The following is a 16664-nucleotide window of genomic DNA, read 5'->3' as shown; positions in this document are numbered from 1 at the left end:
AAAAAAAAAAAATTCAAATGACAAACTCAAATACATACAAAAATTCCAGGCAAAAAGAATATTGCAAACATTCATCAGTTCAAAAAGGAATAAAAAATGACATCCAGAATTTTATGGACTTTCCATCCTTTGCGATATTACCAATACAATCCCCCACTTTTCCTTCGTCACAAAAATCAAGTGGGAAAAAAAATTCAGAAGTAACATCTAAAAACTTTTGTCTGAAGCCGGTATCTTGGAATAAAAGAAAAAAAAAAGAACTGACTGTTTTTCTGAGTGTTCCTGAGTGTTTCGTACGTACAGTAATGTACTACAAAAATATACTTTATCCACAAGCCAACTTCCCACAACACAAAATGTGTTCGCAAAGGGAAAGCTGGAAGTTATAGTTATAACAAGAAGGTGGGGAAAAAATGTACATTCCTTTTTGGGGCGGACACTTTTACGACAAAATACAAAACTGCTTATGTAAGAGACGTCTCTCTCTCTCTCTCTCTCTCTCTCTCTCTCTCTCTCTCTGGAGGAGGTGGAGGTGGGGGGAGGGGGTCGATGGAACAATGTTCTCCAAAGCGGTCACATTCATTTTCGATTTTTCCCTTTTCGACAACGAAAATAGAATGACGTATTAAAAACAACGGCTTTTAATGGCTTGTTTTATGAGTTTTGTGAAAGAATTTTTTTTTCATTATATATTATAATATATATATATATATATATATATATATATATATATATATATATATATATATATATATATATATATATACATATTTATACACACACACATATATATATATATATATATATATATATATATATATATATATATATATATATATATATATATATATATACATATATATGCACACACATATACAAACGCGTACACGGAATACTTCACTTCAAATGGTGAAGAAACAGGGATAACAGTGGAACTTGACAGAGATATGAGCTTGCAACATGCAGATGATTTCTCGTCTTGCGCAACTGACGGCCTGAGGACACCGGCATTCTTGGAATTGACAGTCAATGCAATTATTCTTCGATGGGAGAGAGAGAGAGAGAGAGAGAGAGAGAGAGAGAGGAGAGAGAGAGAGGAAAGCAAGTTTGAATGTTTTCGGTTCATAAACGTAAGTTAATATTCCTTTCCATCATAGTATTGTCTGAAATTTTGCAAGTGTCGTGAATCTCACATTCATATTAAAATTGGGAATTCTAATACTAACTATGGAGAGAGAGAGAGAGAGAGAGAGAGAGAGAGAGAGAGAGAGAGAGAGAGAGAGAGAGAGAGAGAGCAGCGTATCGTGTCTGATTTACTGATTTTTAATCCATCTCAGATACAAAAGAATAACAATTTTTAAAGAATCCAAACCACATTTTATCTTAAATAATATAGAAGCCAAAAGTCTAAGTGTTGGCAACACAATATTTTTTGCATGAACCTTATAAAATATAAAATGGTGGTCAATCTTAATGTATTTGCCTCTGGACAAAGTTTTTTTTACTCATTAACTGCTCTTTGCTGTTAGAATTATCTCGTTTTAATACTACTACTTTATATATATTTATATATATTATATATATATTATATATATAAATATATATATATATATATATATATATATATATATATATATATATATATATATATATATATACATATACATAATCCAGTTTCCATAAAGTGACTTTTCTTAAATCGCGAATTAAAAGATATGTTGGTTCATCTCAAATAATTTGTTAAAACTACACTAAAACTTGTAGTATCTTAATGGGCAAAACTATTTAATACAGTCGTTTAACCATAATTAGATCAGAAATACCTTGTACTTAATGAATCTTGTTTAAACTAACATCAATTGACGGTTTCTAACAGTACAAACACACACAAACAATTACGTCACAGAATATCAAACAAAATGTTTGTTATCCTGAAGCGCTGAGTTTGGCGCTTGCCTTAACAAACGCGTATGATACGAGAATCAATCGTGTGGTAACTTGCGTCATCAAAATTCCGAAACGTTAAACAAGATATAAATTACGATTTCGTTCAATTATAATTTTCTCAATCGAGAACGGGAGAGGAAATAAAAGAGTAATGACGCAAATAAAGTGGCAACTATAGCACGAACCTTCTACAAAGACACTACAAGTCTTTGTCAGCGAAGAAATAATAGGATCAAAGTGATGCTTAGTATGGTTTTGTTCTTGCGGAATTCCATACAACCATCTCTCTCTCTCTCTCTCTCTCTCTCTCTCTCTCTCTTTCATAATACAACAATTTCTCTCTCTCTCTCTCTCTCTCTCTCTCTCTCTATTTAAAGGAGAAATCTGATAAGAAATACAACCGTTTATCATATGAAACTACTCCCTCTCTCTCTCTCTCTCTCTCTCTCTCTCTCTCTCTCTCTCTCTCTCTCTCTCTCTCTCTCTCTCTCTCATTTAAATGAGAAATCTTATAATATAACAATTTATCATGAGAAACTACATTCTCTCTCTCTCTCTCTCTCTCTCTCTCTCTCTCTCTCTCTCTCTCTCTCTCTCTCTCTCATTTAAATGAGAAATCTAATAGGAAATACAACAATTTATCATAAGAAACTACAACCAACCTCTCTCTCTCTCATTTAAATGAGAAATCTTCTCTCTATTTATCAGGAGAAATCTGATAATACAACAATTTATCATAAGAAACTACATTCAAACCCCCTCTCTCTCTCTCTCTCTCATTTAAATTCATTAAGAAATAAAACAATTCATCATAAAAACGCAACACCACAAGAGTAGCATCAAATCCACAACTGCATCCGTGCCGAAAGTGAGATACATATTAACTCGAACTGAAACATCAACTCGAAGTTCATCCCCTTCTACGACCTAAGGTGAAGAACGCAACTGCTCACACTCGAATAATCTCTGCAGGCGATGGCGAGCAAAAACACCTTTTGCTTTGCACTGAATAACAAGATAGTGAAAGGGAAAAGGCGTCGGGAACTCGGGCCTCCGGAGCCAGACTTTGCACCGACGAAAAACACGGGGCGCAGACCAGAGCTTCAATCCATCGCGAGAATAGCAACGACGACAAAAAGGAAGTCGAGAAATACGGGAGATACGGGAAATATAGGAAATACGGGAAATACGGCAAGTACGGGAAATACAGGAAATACTGGAATAGGGGAAATACGGGAAATACAGAAGATAAGTTAAATACAGGAAATTCGGGAAATACAGGAAATACGGGAAGTACAGGAAATACAGGAAATACGGGAAACACTAGAAATGCAGGAAATACGGGAAACAAAGGAATTACGGGACATAAAAGAAATGCGGGAAATAGGGGAAATACAATAAATACGGGAAATACGGGAAATAAATAAAATACAATAAATTCTGGAAAAGGTAAATAAAGGAAACACGGGAAATACAGGAAATACCGGAAATACTAGAAATACAGGAAATATGGGAAATAAGTTAAATACAGGAAATACGGGTAATACAAGAAATACGGGAAATACGCGAAATACTAGAAATACGGGAAATAAAGGAAACACGGGGAAATACAAAGAAGGGGAGACCGAGAATGACTCCATCAATGAGAAAGGATAAATAAAAAAGAGGGGGTAAAAAATAAACGAAAAAGGTTTCGTTTGAAAAATCCGGCGAACTGGGTTATAATGAAGATTATAATGAAGACCACATGATTATGCTTCGTAAGACGAGATAGGGAGGGAAATTATCAAATCATTTTTTTTTTAAACAATGTTAGAAATAATTGTGCTTCGTAAGACGAGACAGGGTGAAATTATCAAAGAAATTGTATTTTAAAGGAAGACAGTTACAAATAACTGTGCTTCGTAAGATGAGATAGTCAGGGAAATTGTCTCAAAGAAATTGTATTCTTGAGGAGACAGGTTAGGGGAAATATTTTTTGTTCATACCAATAATTATTCTCCAGCATCAGGACAAATTCGTGAGAATTATTCATCCCAAAAGCTTCATCAGCACATTTCGCCAATCCAAGCGGAATTAATTGCAGACTCCTAAAAAGGAAGAAAATTCAAATGAGACGAAAAACCCCGAACCTAGTTAGTTACAGGAAACTATAGTGGCGGCTTTGTCTGTCCGTCCGCACTTTTTTCTGTCCGCCCTCAGATCTTAAACACTACAGAGGCTAGAGGGCTGCAAATTGGCATGTTGGTCATCCATCCTCCAAACACCAAACATACCAAATTGCAGCCCTCTAGCCTCAGTAGTTTTTATTTTAGTTAAGATCAAAGTTAGCCATAATCGTGCTTCTGACAACGACATAGGCCACCACCGGGCCGTGGTTAAAGTTTCATGGGTCGCGGCTCTAACAGCATTATACCGAGACCACCGAAAGATAGATCTATTTTCGGTGGCCTTGATTATACGCTGTTAGCGGCTGTGCAGAAAACTCGACTGCTCCTCTCTCTCTCTCTCTCTCTCTCTCTCTCTCTGTAAGTAATAATTAGAGCTAGATAGGACGGTTTTTCTCCCTCCTGATATAACGCTCTCACACAATGCAGTATATTGGGCAACCCATCACGAGCAAGAATGCAAGATTACAATATACTTTAATTACCTTGCAATGTTGCCGTGTTGCAAGCAACGCCGAAACGGCCATTAATATCTGGCGTTGCTTATCAGGCATCGTTATTCTATACTTAATATTTGCTTAAGCTTGTCCTGATAAACTCCTCTCTTCGTGATTAATAATACGCTGAGGTTTTGTTCCTGTTCTCAGTGACTTTTATAATTAGTTTTCTTGTATGGCTAATCAGTACTATATTATTAATATTAATATTATTGTATTAATATCTATAATAATATTACATCAATATTAATATTTTACCTTGTAAATTATTAAGATGATTATGTGGATATTTCTAAAAGTTATTCCCGGAAGTTAACTTTACTTATCGATTCCTAATTGACGAGATTCTCCTAATGGAATGTTTACTTTATATATATATATACATATATATATATATATATATATATATATATATATATATATATATATATATACATACATATATATATATATATATATATCATAAATATATATATATATATATATATATATATATATATATATATATATATATATATATATATATATATATATATATATATATATGAAGAAGTAAGAAATAAAGAGAGATAATCTCATTTCCTAATAATTGAATGTGCACAGAGACGAAACAAGCAGAATGATAAGAAAATAACCTTTATTCTTTTTTTTTCTGGGGCAATACGGGCTGAGAGAGATGCCACTTATCAGGTAATTGCGAGAACAAGATCTAGAGAGGAAATTAATCTTCTCCTTTCTCTCTCTCTCTCTCTCTCTCTCTCTCTCTCTCTCTCTCTCTCTCTCTCTCTATATATATATATATATATATATATATATATATATAGGTTATATATATAAACACAATGAAATGTTGATATTATAATTAAATACAATGAAAAGATGATATTCATAACAAATACAATGAAAAGGTGAGGATAATAACAAATACAATGAAAAGGTGATATTCATTATAAATACAATGAAAAGCCGATGCTAATAACAAATACAATGAAGAGGCGAGGCTCATTATAACAACAATGAAAAAGATGATGATCATTAAAAACAAAGGTGATAATAAAAATACAATGAAAATGTGATGCTCACTACAAAAACAATGAAAAGGTGATGATCATTACAAATACAATGAAAAGGTGATGATCATTACAAATACAATGAAAAGGTGAGCTCATAACAAATACAATGAAAAGATGATGCTCATTACAAATACAATGAAAATGCGATGCTCATTACAAATACAATGAAAAGGTGATACTCATCCGGAGAAAAGAAGATACAATATGTTTCCACCTCATCACATAAAGAAATTAACCGCTTCATTTCATGACGAGAACTTTTGCATATTTATTTAAATAATAAAAATGATTAAATCCAACAACGTACCCTTTATAAACTCAAGAGCAACATCTCGGTAATTGATTTCACTCCCAATATGTTTGCATTGCATTAATATTTTTTTTTATATATTTAAAATCTTTCACTACTTCATCAAATGTAAAATCCAGACTATGTTCTAAGTGACGAGTTTTTTTTTCACCATCAATCGTTTTTTCATCATCATTGTAAAAGTCTAGAGCCATAAATATGGATAAATGAGTAAACTGTAAATAGAAGAAATCTATGAAAGTGTTGATGATGACGACAAACCATGAAAATATTTTTCATTTCCCTTTTTAAAAAAAGGATTTCCCTTCCACCTAGCACCGCTGATTAACAGCTTGGCCGAGATTATGTTATCACTTGAAGGCAGTTTCAATGAAGTACTTCTATTATTGTGGTGTATTATCTGGGATAATAATTTTTACTACGAAATTAAAATGATGGAAGATTTATATATATATATTTTAGTGATATTATATTATATATATAAAATGCACAATCAAGACATTTTAGTAATTAATTCCCAGTGTGTGTATCATGTTCAAGACTGTGAAGACTAGTAATATAATTATATATATGTATGTATCATATATCTATATATGTGTATATATATATATATATATATATATATATATATATATATATATATATATATATATATATATATATATATATATATATATATACATACCTATATGTATATATATGTATATATAATATAATCATAAATGCACAGATACTAGAAAAACCAAAACAGAGTACTGAGAACAGAATTAACACACGGATTTATGCATATTACCTGACGATCTACCAGTAAAATATGACCCAATTTAATGGAAAAAGATGATAACGCTGCAAAGTCTTTAGAATTTTTAGATAAATGCGATATTTAAACCTTTTTGCAACAACGGGAGCTAAAGCTGAAACGCAGAGATAGTTTTGTGACCTTGTTACATACAGTCCTATGATGAATTGCATTTGCGGTTATGTTCTCTTTTATTAGTTTTATGCAAAAGAAAACTATTGTGCCGGTTTTGTCTGTTCGTCCGCACTTTTCTCCGTCCTCACTTTTTCTGTCCGCCCTCAGATCTTAAAAATTACTGAGGCTAGAGGGCTGCAAATTGACTTGTTGATCATCCACCCTCCAATCATCAAACATACCAAATTGCAGCCCCCTAGCCTCAGTAGTTTTGATTTTATTTAAGGTTAAAGTTAGCCATAATCGTGCGTCTGGTAACGATATAGTTCAGGCCACCACCGTACGGTGGTTAAAGTTTCGTGGACCGCGGCTCATACAGCATTATACCGAGGACCACCGAAAGAGAACTATTTTCGGTGGCCTTGATTATACGATGGCGATTTGCAGTAATACCAAACACTCACATTCACAGGCTCAAGTTCGCTAGATATCTATATTTCTCCACTTAATTGATACCAAAAGCACGCTTATCGTTTCTGTTGAGAATCGTGGATAAAGAAAAGTAAAAAATGCGCCGAAGTTTCTTCGGCGCAATCGAGTTTTCTGTACAGCCGCTACAGCGTATAATCAAGGCCACCGAAAATAGATCTATCTTTCGGTGGTCTCGGTATAATGCTGTATGAGCCGCGGTCCATGAAACTTTAACCACGGGCGGGTGGTGGCCTATCCTATATCGTTGTCTGAAGCACGATTATGGCTAACTTTAACCTTAAATAAAGTAAAAACTTCAGAGGCTAGAGGGCTGCAATTTGGTATGTTTGATGATTGGAGGGTGGATGATCAACATAGCAGTTTGCAGCCCTCTAGCCTTCGTAGTTTTTAAGATCTGAGGGCGGACAGAAAAAGTTCGGACATAAAAAAGTGCGGACGGGCAGACAAAGCTGGCACAACAGTTTTCTTTTACAGAAAACTAAAAATAGTAGTCTTCTTGTTTTCCTCATCAAATCTAAAGGCGGTCGCTGTCTCGACACAATTTTCTTTTTTTTTGTGGGGGGGTGGTGCACCGACCCCAAAAAACTGCATTGTGGGAAAGCTACCATAAGGCCGCTAAGGGTGAAGGAACTTGGCATTTCTCTCTCTCTCTCTCTCTCTCTCTCTCTCTCTCTCTCTCTCTCTCTAAGAGGTGATATTAAGGCATCGCAGTTTAGATCGACCTTATACCCTAACTTTGTTTAATTAAATGACTTTGTGAGGGGAGGGGATTTCTACATGAATATATATTTATCTAAGGGATTGCATACAATGTGCCACTAATATCTGAATATATTATATCTTTCTGCTTGCCTGGGAAGTTGGCAAATATGCACCCGAAGAAAATAAAATATTATGTATATGTATATACTGTATATATGTATACATTCATACATGCATGTATATATATATATATATATATATATATATATATATATATATATATATATATATATATATATATACACACACACAAGAACCAATTGAACAGAAATGCGTAAACTAAAACTAAATATTTCATATTTAGGTCGACTTCAGAACGAAACAATATCTCTTACACTATAATGCTACGCCGTGCTGAAAATAATTGCGATCGTCATTACATAATCTCAAAAATGATCAGTGTTCTCAAAAATGAATCATATTCCGAGGAGCAGCGAACTCTACTTAATCTAATTAGACTAATTAGTTTCAAGTTAAGCGCCGCGGCAATATTTTTAGGCAACGGGCCAAAATTACATTTTCTGATACGCCCAAGTGAAAGAATCGCCATATTATTTCGGCCAAAACGTTCAGCTGGTCCCTTTTGTAATTGTCTTTAGAATTACCGAAAGAAAAATACTTTCAATTTATGTCTTTTTTATTTTACCTTCCGGATGAATTTTCTTTCCACGCGAAGATATTTCCAAGCTAAATTCCTCTGCCATTCCGTGTGGAGATGGAAAGACAACCAGGTGTCCTGGTGTAGACCAGACACAGGAAAATGAAAGAAAAACAGTGATAAAACTGAATAATGAAAAGACCGTAAGCATCAAAGGAAAACAGAAGCAGGAAGTGAATTCTAAATCATGGTGCGGTAGTGAACGAACCAAATCTGATTTCCGCAAAGTAACTTGTGTGAGGTAGAACCCTGACAGGCGTAACATGGATGCTCTTTGAAGAATTAAGGACTCTCCATACACTAAACGAAGCAGTAGCTGATAAAGTATCTAGATGTCTAGAGAATCTAGAAAAGGTAATTACTAGCACTTTCATCGGAACAATCTAGATAGTGGCCCCCCCAGTGGTTTTATAATCCACCTTTGCGGCGCGACTAGATCTTTCCTAGATAGTGACCCCCCAAAAGGGTTTTAGAACCCGGTATATAGCCACCTTTGCGGCGTGTTTAGTACAAAGCCCCGTTTGGGGATGATGACCGTAAAAACATAAACAAAGGACTGTAAACATCATAAAGATAATGACCCCCAGTCAATATTAGTCCTAGATAACGACCCCCGAAAACCCTTGGGGGTCACTATCTGGGAAAGACCCAGCTGGGATCTGTCCTAGATAGGGACCCCGGTAGAGAAACTGTAACGCAGGAAGTCTGTACTTGACTAGATTACAAGACCCCATCCCCTTACTGGATCTGAGGAGAGAGAGAGAGAGAGAGAGAGAGAGAGAGAGAGAGAGAGAGAGAGAGAGAGATGAAGGAAAAAAAGAAACACGGGTTGAACTGTCAATGAAGAATGAATACGAATGGTCGACTAAACGGGGGTTGAATTATCAATGAAACCAAAACACGAAAAGAAGACAAAAGAAACTCATGAAATAAAGGGGGACTGATAAAAGTGTGAGAGAGAGGTCGAAAAAGGGGATACTCCCACGATACAAGTCTTGCATCCACCACCGAGATCCCTCAAACAATTTCAGTCTGTTAAATATTCTCATCCTTCTCACTTTGCATGTAAAAAAAAAAAAAAAAAAAAAAATAATAATAATAATAATAATAATAATAATAATAATAATAAATGATATTTGTTTTTCCTTCAGCATTACAGAGACAAGCAGATTTTATGCTTCGCTACCGTAATTACTTACCTTTTCCTCATGATTATTCTTATGTAATGAAACTGAGCTTAAATCAGAAAAAGACATGGACGAGACTTCCTGCTTCCATTTCTTTTACGATAAACGCTGCATAAACTCTTCTTGCATAATAATCTTTTCTCATTCTAATCCAAAAGCTTCCTACACAATATTACGATACTTTCTCTCGGTGTTACAGCGTAAGCATGCACGTAGGAGTATGGTAACCACGACGTGGGTTTACAGGAAACATAACATTTAAAATTACTGTTTCTCAATTAAAACTAAAATAAGTGCCAATTTTCCTGCAACCCTGCAACGGACGGACAAAGCCGGCACGATAGTGTTCTCTTACAGAAAACTAAAAATTTTCGCGGAAATAAAGAAAATGTTTAGTAGACACGAGAAACAATTTTCCGCAGGACGCAAACATCAGGGCAAAATTCAAACAGACCTTAGGATGTTTGAACAGAGTTCCTGTTTCATCCGAGCAACAGGTTTCCTTACAGGGCCAAGCCTCGACTGAGAAAGACTAACGAGGTTATTTATAGCTGCTGAAGGCAGCTTAATTGATAGATGACTGTTGAGTTTCTTACCTCTCTCTCTCTCTCTCTCTCTCTCTCTCTCTCTCTCTCTCTCACTCTCTCACACACACACACATATATTACATACATACATACATGCATATATATATATATATATATATATATATATATATATATATATATATATATATATATATATATATATATATATATATTAAATACTATTTACTACACCCGTACGTAAATGACATTTTCATTAATTCTCTCTTCATATAAAAGTAATTCAACATCTCGTGTAGCTTTTGTTAAATGTCAAATACTTAATTCCCCCAGCGTTGGGAATCTGAAGGCCAAAGCATTTTCATTTAATTACAGTAATTCCCCTAAACCGACTGCGCATGCGCAGTTTGACGAGCCTCGTAATTAAAGGGTCTACTACATCCACAAATATCGTAATTGGGTTTGTTGAACAACCGCTTAATTATTCCAACCTCATCCATGGTCCATCATTAAATATTCTCGGGAATATTGTTCGTTTGAAACGCATATTGTCAGTTTAGGAAACAATAACAGATTGTTCAGCTGGAAACAGCTGACGTTTCCAGTTGCAAAAAAAAAAAAAAAAGACTACAAACTAAAGGATGTTGGATTCAAAATGCAATTTTGATTTTGAAAAAGAAAAAAAATTCTATTACAAATTAAAGGATGTTGGATTCAAAAGTGTAATTATGATCTTGCAAAAAAAAAAAAAATCCGATCACAAATTAAAGGGTGCTGGATTCAAAACGCAATCTTAATTTCACAAAAGTAACATTAATTCACCACGCATTTAACAACTGTTTTAGGAGAGAAATAAATTTATAAATAAATAAATAAATAAGTAAAAATAACAATACAACCTCTGCGTTATATCCTGTGTTGGGAAATTTCCACATAATCGGGTCATAACCTTTAAAGTCGTCTTGCAGACATACAGACAGATAATATTAAGAACACGCAAATAACATACTGAAAACAAACATTCCCAAAATCTCATATTATAAATAAAAGTCTTTGATACGAAAGTGAATGAGAACTTACCTTACTGTGAACGCCATTCACCGTACGGCCAGGTAGCTGGAAGCTGAAAGAAAAATAAATCAATATCTAATATATCCTCTGACTGACGTTTTCCTCAATCAATCAATACATGATTGAGTTCTGTCAATCAGCAAAAATCGTCTTCATACAACCTCAGGCTTTCTTTATTGAAATACCATTAAATCCAACTGCTTTTTCAAACAAGGAAACAATGCGCCGAGGTTTCTTCGGCGCAATCGAGTTTTCTGTACAGCCGCTAACAGCTTATAATCAAGGCCACCGAAAATAGATCTATCTTTCGGTGGTCTCGGTATAATGCTGCATGAGCCGCGGCACATGAAACTGTAACCATGGCCCGGTGGTGGCCTATCCTATGTCGTTGCCAGAAGCACGATTCTGGCTAAATTTAACCTTAAATAAAATAAAAACTACTGAGGGTAGAGGGCTGCAATTTGGCACGTTTGATGATTGGAGGGTGGATGATCAACATACCAATTTGCAGCCCTCTAGCCTCGGTAGTTTTTAAGATCTGAGGCCGGACAGAATAAAGTGCTGACAGACATAGCCGGCACAACAGTTTTCTTTTAAAGAAAACTAAAAGGAATAGAAAATTAAAACAACATAAGCACTTCTACTTTAATTTATTTAATTTATTTACCATCAGCTGCTTAAACTGAAAGCCCCTCCCCCCACCCCAAGCTCAGCTCACACACAATTTTCCAGCTGTCACGAAACGAAAATGGGAAGACATTTTGAAAGACTCGTCGGAGCGTAAGATTACGCGACATTCGCCTAAACGTAAATAGAGAGAGGCAGAGCCGACCCATTCCATGTGGATAACTGAATGTGACCAGCATTAATGGAAATTCGAACGCCTCGGGGGAATCTCCTCCTTTTCCAATAGGGATTTCGAGGCCGGATAAAGATTTCCTTATGCAAAGCTGTGTGGGTGTGTGAGAGAGGGAGAATGGGAGTCTCGCAGACCAGACGGAGAACGGCCAGGGAGAGTTGCGGGAAGAAAACGGGAACCAAGACATAGAAAACGTAGAACGACCAGAGAAGGTTGCGGGAAGAAAACGGGAACCAAGATAAAGAAAACGGAGAACGACCAGAGAAGGTTGCGGGAAGAAAACGGGAACCAAAAATAAAGAAAACGTAGAGGACAACGACAATAACAATGACACCATTGAAAACGAGAGGAAATGAATCATTAATTTGGAGAACAAATCAGACAACTAGAAAAAAAATTAAAACAGATTTCGTTTGCGCGCACACATACACGAAAGTGCTTCCTATAAAGCACAATTAGCAACTACAATCTAGACGGTTTACAATTCATATTAGGCTGCTTAAGGTCCATTGCATGAATGCACATCACCATAACAAAAACATGCAACAATCTTTTGGTGGCAATTGCATTCTGAAACCAATAAGCTGTGTTTGAAACACACATCAGCTGCGAGCTGATGAATATTCAATGGCGACCTAAGAATGTGCTCATGGATATGGATGAGACAAATGAGGCACCCAGCGACAGACTCAGCCACTGATGACGTCATGAGTGACGAAGTGGCGTGCTGGAAGGGGAAATGCTAAGCCCACACGGTTTGTTGAGACAAAACAGGAAGGAGTTAAGTTAAGTATATCTTAGTTTAACCAGACCACTGAGCTGATTAACATCTCTCCTAGGGCTGGCCCGAAGGATTAGACTTATTTTACGTGGCTAAGAACAACTGGTTAACTGGCAACGGGACCTACAGCTTATTGTGGAATCCGAACCACATTATGACGAGAAATGAATTTCTATCACCAGAAATAAATTCCTCTAATTCTTCATTGGCCGGACGGAGACTTGAACGCTGGGCCAACAGCGTACTAGCCGAGAGCTCTAGCCACCCCTCCAAAGAAGAACTTAAAAAAAGAATATATATATATATATATATATATATATATATATATATATATATATATATATACGTCTGCGTGTCCGAATCAGTTGGCATTGCTGATGATGAAAAAAAAATCAGCAATTTTATGCCAAAACAAGAAAGGTCATCTGAAGCATTTGGAATATCGTATGTTAACCTCATGGGTGGGAAGGGGAGTGAGAGATTCAAATCCATTCAAATGAGAAAATTTTTTATTATTTAATAATCCTGACTTTTGAGGCTGGTCAGTCTGGAAATCATACCAGTAATTAGTAATGGATTAATCCATCACTCTGATGAGGTCAATGATCAACTGATGCGCGTGAAATTCGTATAAATAATCACTGACAGATGAGAATATATATATCTGAAAAAGTATTGTCAAATGCTTTATTATTACAGAGTTGTAAAGGTGAAAAATCTTATTCTATCTTTCCTAACCGATGCGATAGAATTATTCCAATAAAGTATTAAAAATGAAAAAAAAAACAGTTTCAGTAATATTTAAAAATAAAATAAAACTTTGTGCAACCCTGTAACACCAGCCTGCTCATACATTTTGCTGTTGGATAATTATTTGAAGCTACAAGGTTCCAATAGGCCTACTGTAGGCCTACAGTGGGTGTCCCGGTAGAATTCGACTTTGGCCCACTCTGCCCCAAGTTATTTGTGAACTTCTCTGGGGAGTAATTTAATAATGCCCCTCGATCCTTCCTTAGGCAAAGGGTGTTCACAAAAAATGGAGTAGGCCTAACATAACTGAACCCCTCTGTGGCGGCGGCCGCCGGCAAGAGGAAGGTTACCTCTCCGTCAACAAAGTTAGGACTTACTTTTACAAGCTTTTAATTAACTTGACATCCGCGTCTGTCTGTCTGTTTGGGTCAAATCTTGTAACTCAATTTTCGACCTGTTCCGTTCGTCCGATGGACTTGAAATTTTGCATGGTTACCCAATACCGGTGACAATACAACCTGACATGATCAGTAGGTCAGCAGTGACCTCTCCCTTTATCTCAGGATTTGTTTGAAACTCTTCGGATTTTTCATACCTTCTTTGACTCGGTAAATAACTTCGGATTTTTCAAACCTTCTTTGGGTAGACATGATATCAATTTCGTTAGCTACAATCATAAATCGGTTACAGTTTCTGTCAAAGCTAAAAAATATAAAATAAAAAAATATAAAAAGACATTCTTAAACGACGCTTTTATTAAAATGCACTAAAAAGTGAAAAATAAATCTTTTGGGACACACCAGGATTTTCTTACAACAAATCATGTCTGCAAAAATAAAAGCGTGGGCTCCAAACATGGAAGGGAAATGCTACAAGCAAGAAAAATATATATATATATATTTCTTTTCTTGTAACTTTCTTTCCATGCTTGGCGCCCACGCTTTTATTTTTGTAGACATTATTTATTGTAAAAAAAATTCTGGTGTGCCTCAAAAAATTTATTTTTCAGTTTTTAGTGCATTTTAATAAAAGCGTGTTTAAAAATGTTTTTCTTCATATTTTTAACAATTAAATATACTTTCAGAACAGAAGAACGCGTTTTAATGAATGTGAACAGACTCAAAAAATGGTTAAGCCGCTGCATTTGATTAATTTCTGGTGCATCCGTGACCGTCTGAGGATTTGTAGTTATGGAAACGACGCTGCTAGCTACAGAGAGTCTCAGCTGAAATACCCAGTGACCTAAGACTGTCGATACTTTAAACAAAGTCTAGAACAGTGGCTCTCAAATTACAGTCCGTATTGTACCTACGAGGCCCGTTAGTCCGAAGGCCCGATAGTCCGAAGGTCCGATAGTCGTAGGTCTAAGCCGGCATTCCGAGGCAAGCGCCCCCCACCCCCGCCTGATTAATCCCCCCGCCTCCATGGCTAATACGGCAAAATTGTAACCAGTAAACACCCCTAGGGTACGTTATGTTGGTATTTTTATGGGTGTTTACTGGTTACAATTTTGCCGTATTAGCTATGGAGGGGTGGGGGGCTGATTACAGTCCGGACTATCGGGCCTTCTGACTTTCGGACTATCGGACCTTCGGACTATCGGGCCTGCTGACTTTCGGACTATCGGACCTTCGGACTATCGGGCCTTCGGACTATAGGGCGGTCACCGTACCTACCCCATTCCTCTTCAGTTATGTGACGTTATAATATAAAGGAAAGAAAAATAGCAGAATGCTTCATTTCTAATGCATTTTATATGGAATAAATTAATTTTACTTTTAGTCAAGTCTTAAGAAATATAGAATTTAGATTTTAGACATGATTCCTTTTGATAAAAAATTAAAATTAAAGCATTGTTCCTTTAATTACAAATTGAAATCGCCTCGTTACCCCCACGGAGGTAAATTACCCCCAGTTTGAGAACCACTGGTCTAGAGAATATGCATCTCTAAAGCTTGACTTTATTAAATATAAAAATATCAACGATAAACTCCAACCATACGTTGCTAATTGCCCGTCCACTCATCACTAGACCTACCCAACATTCAATCATTTCTGACTTACGTCCGTTACACGCGTGACACATTGAGTTACCGGTGGTTTTATATTCTAAACAATATAGGTTCAAGGTTCCCTTTTGCGCTGCGGGCAAACATGATCTCTAACCGGTTTGTACATAACGTCGACATTTCCAAAACAGTCGTGTTTGTTTGCGCTCTCTCCGATTCGATATTTTAACCGTCGATGTATTTCAAAATGTGAGAGTCTGTGGCAGCGTTCGGAGCTTGGGGGGGGAAGCCATTACCCGGGGAAGCGTACGAACCTCACGAATGTCGAAGGCAGAATTCACTTTTCATAAGAGAAATGCTATTAATCTGACTCGCGTCAGGATCGAACCCAGGTCTTTCAACTGAAAGACCTGTGTTCGGTCCTGATGCGAGTCAGAAATTTATTTCTGTTCCACACGTGATTGTGTGTTGATTAATTCAATATATATATATATACAAATATATATATATATATATATATATATATATATATATATATATATATATATATATATATATATATATATATATATATATATAGACAGCCCTTCCAATAGCGTACAAGATATTAACGTATCGTAAAATGCAAAGAAACAGAATTAC

At 35.8% G+C, this 16664-nt stretch overlaps 1 long non-coding RNA gene across 1 annotated transcript in view; it reads right to left on the bottom strand.

Moving 5' to 3' along the window:
• The window catches only part of LOC136855512 (uncharacterized), a 576042-nt gene that overhangs the window by 80997 nt on the left and 478381 nt on the right, over positions 1-16664 (bottom strand). The window contains exon 4 of the long non-coding RNA XR_010858053.1: positions 11633-11675. This is a non-coding gene — a long non-coding RNA (uncharacterized lncRNA). The remainder of the gene's footprint in view (positions 1-11632; positions 11676-16664) is intronic.

Source organism: Macrobrachium rosenbergii, chromosome 31, assembly GCF_040412425.1.
Source record: "Macrobrachium rosenbergii isolate ZJJX-2024 chromosome 31, ASM4041242v1, whole genome shotgun sequence".
Classification (NCBI taxonomy): Eukaryota; Metazoa; Arthropoda; class Malacostraca; order Decapoda; family Palaemonidae; genus Macrobrachium; species Macrobrachium rosenbergii.
The sequence above is the reverse complement of the archived record's forward strand: the minus strand, read 5'-3'. Positions and strand labels throughout refer to the sequence as shown.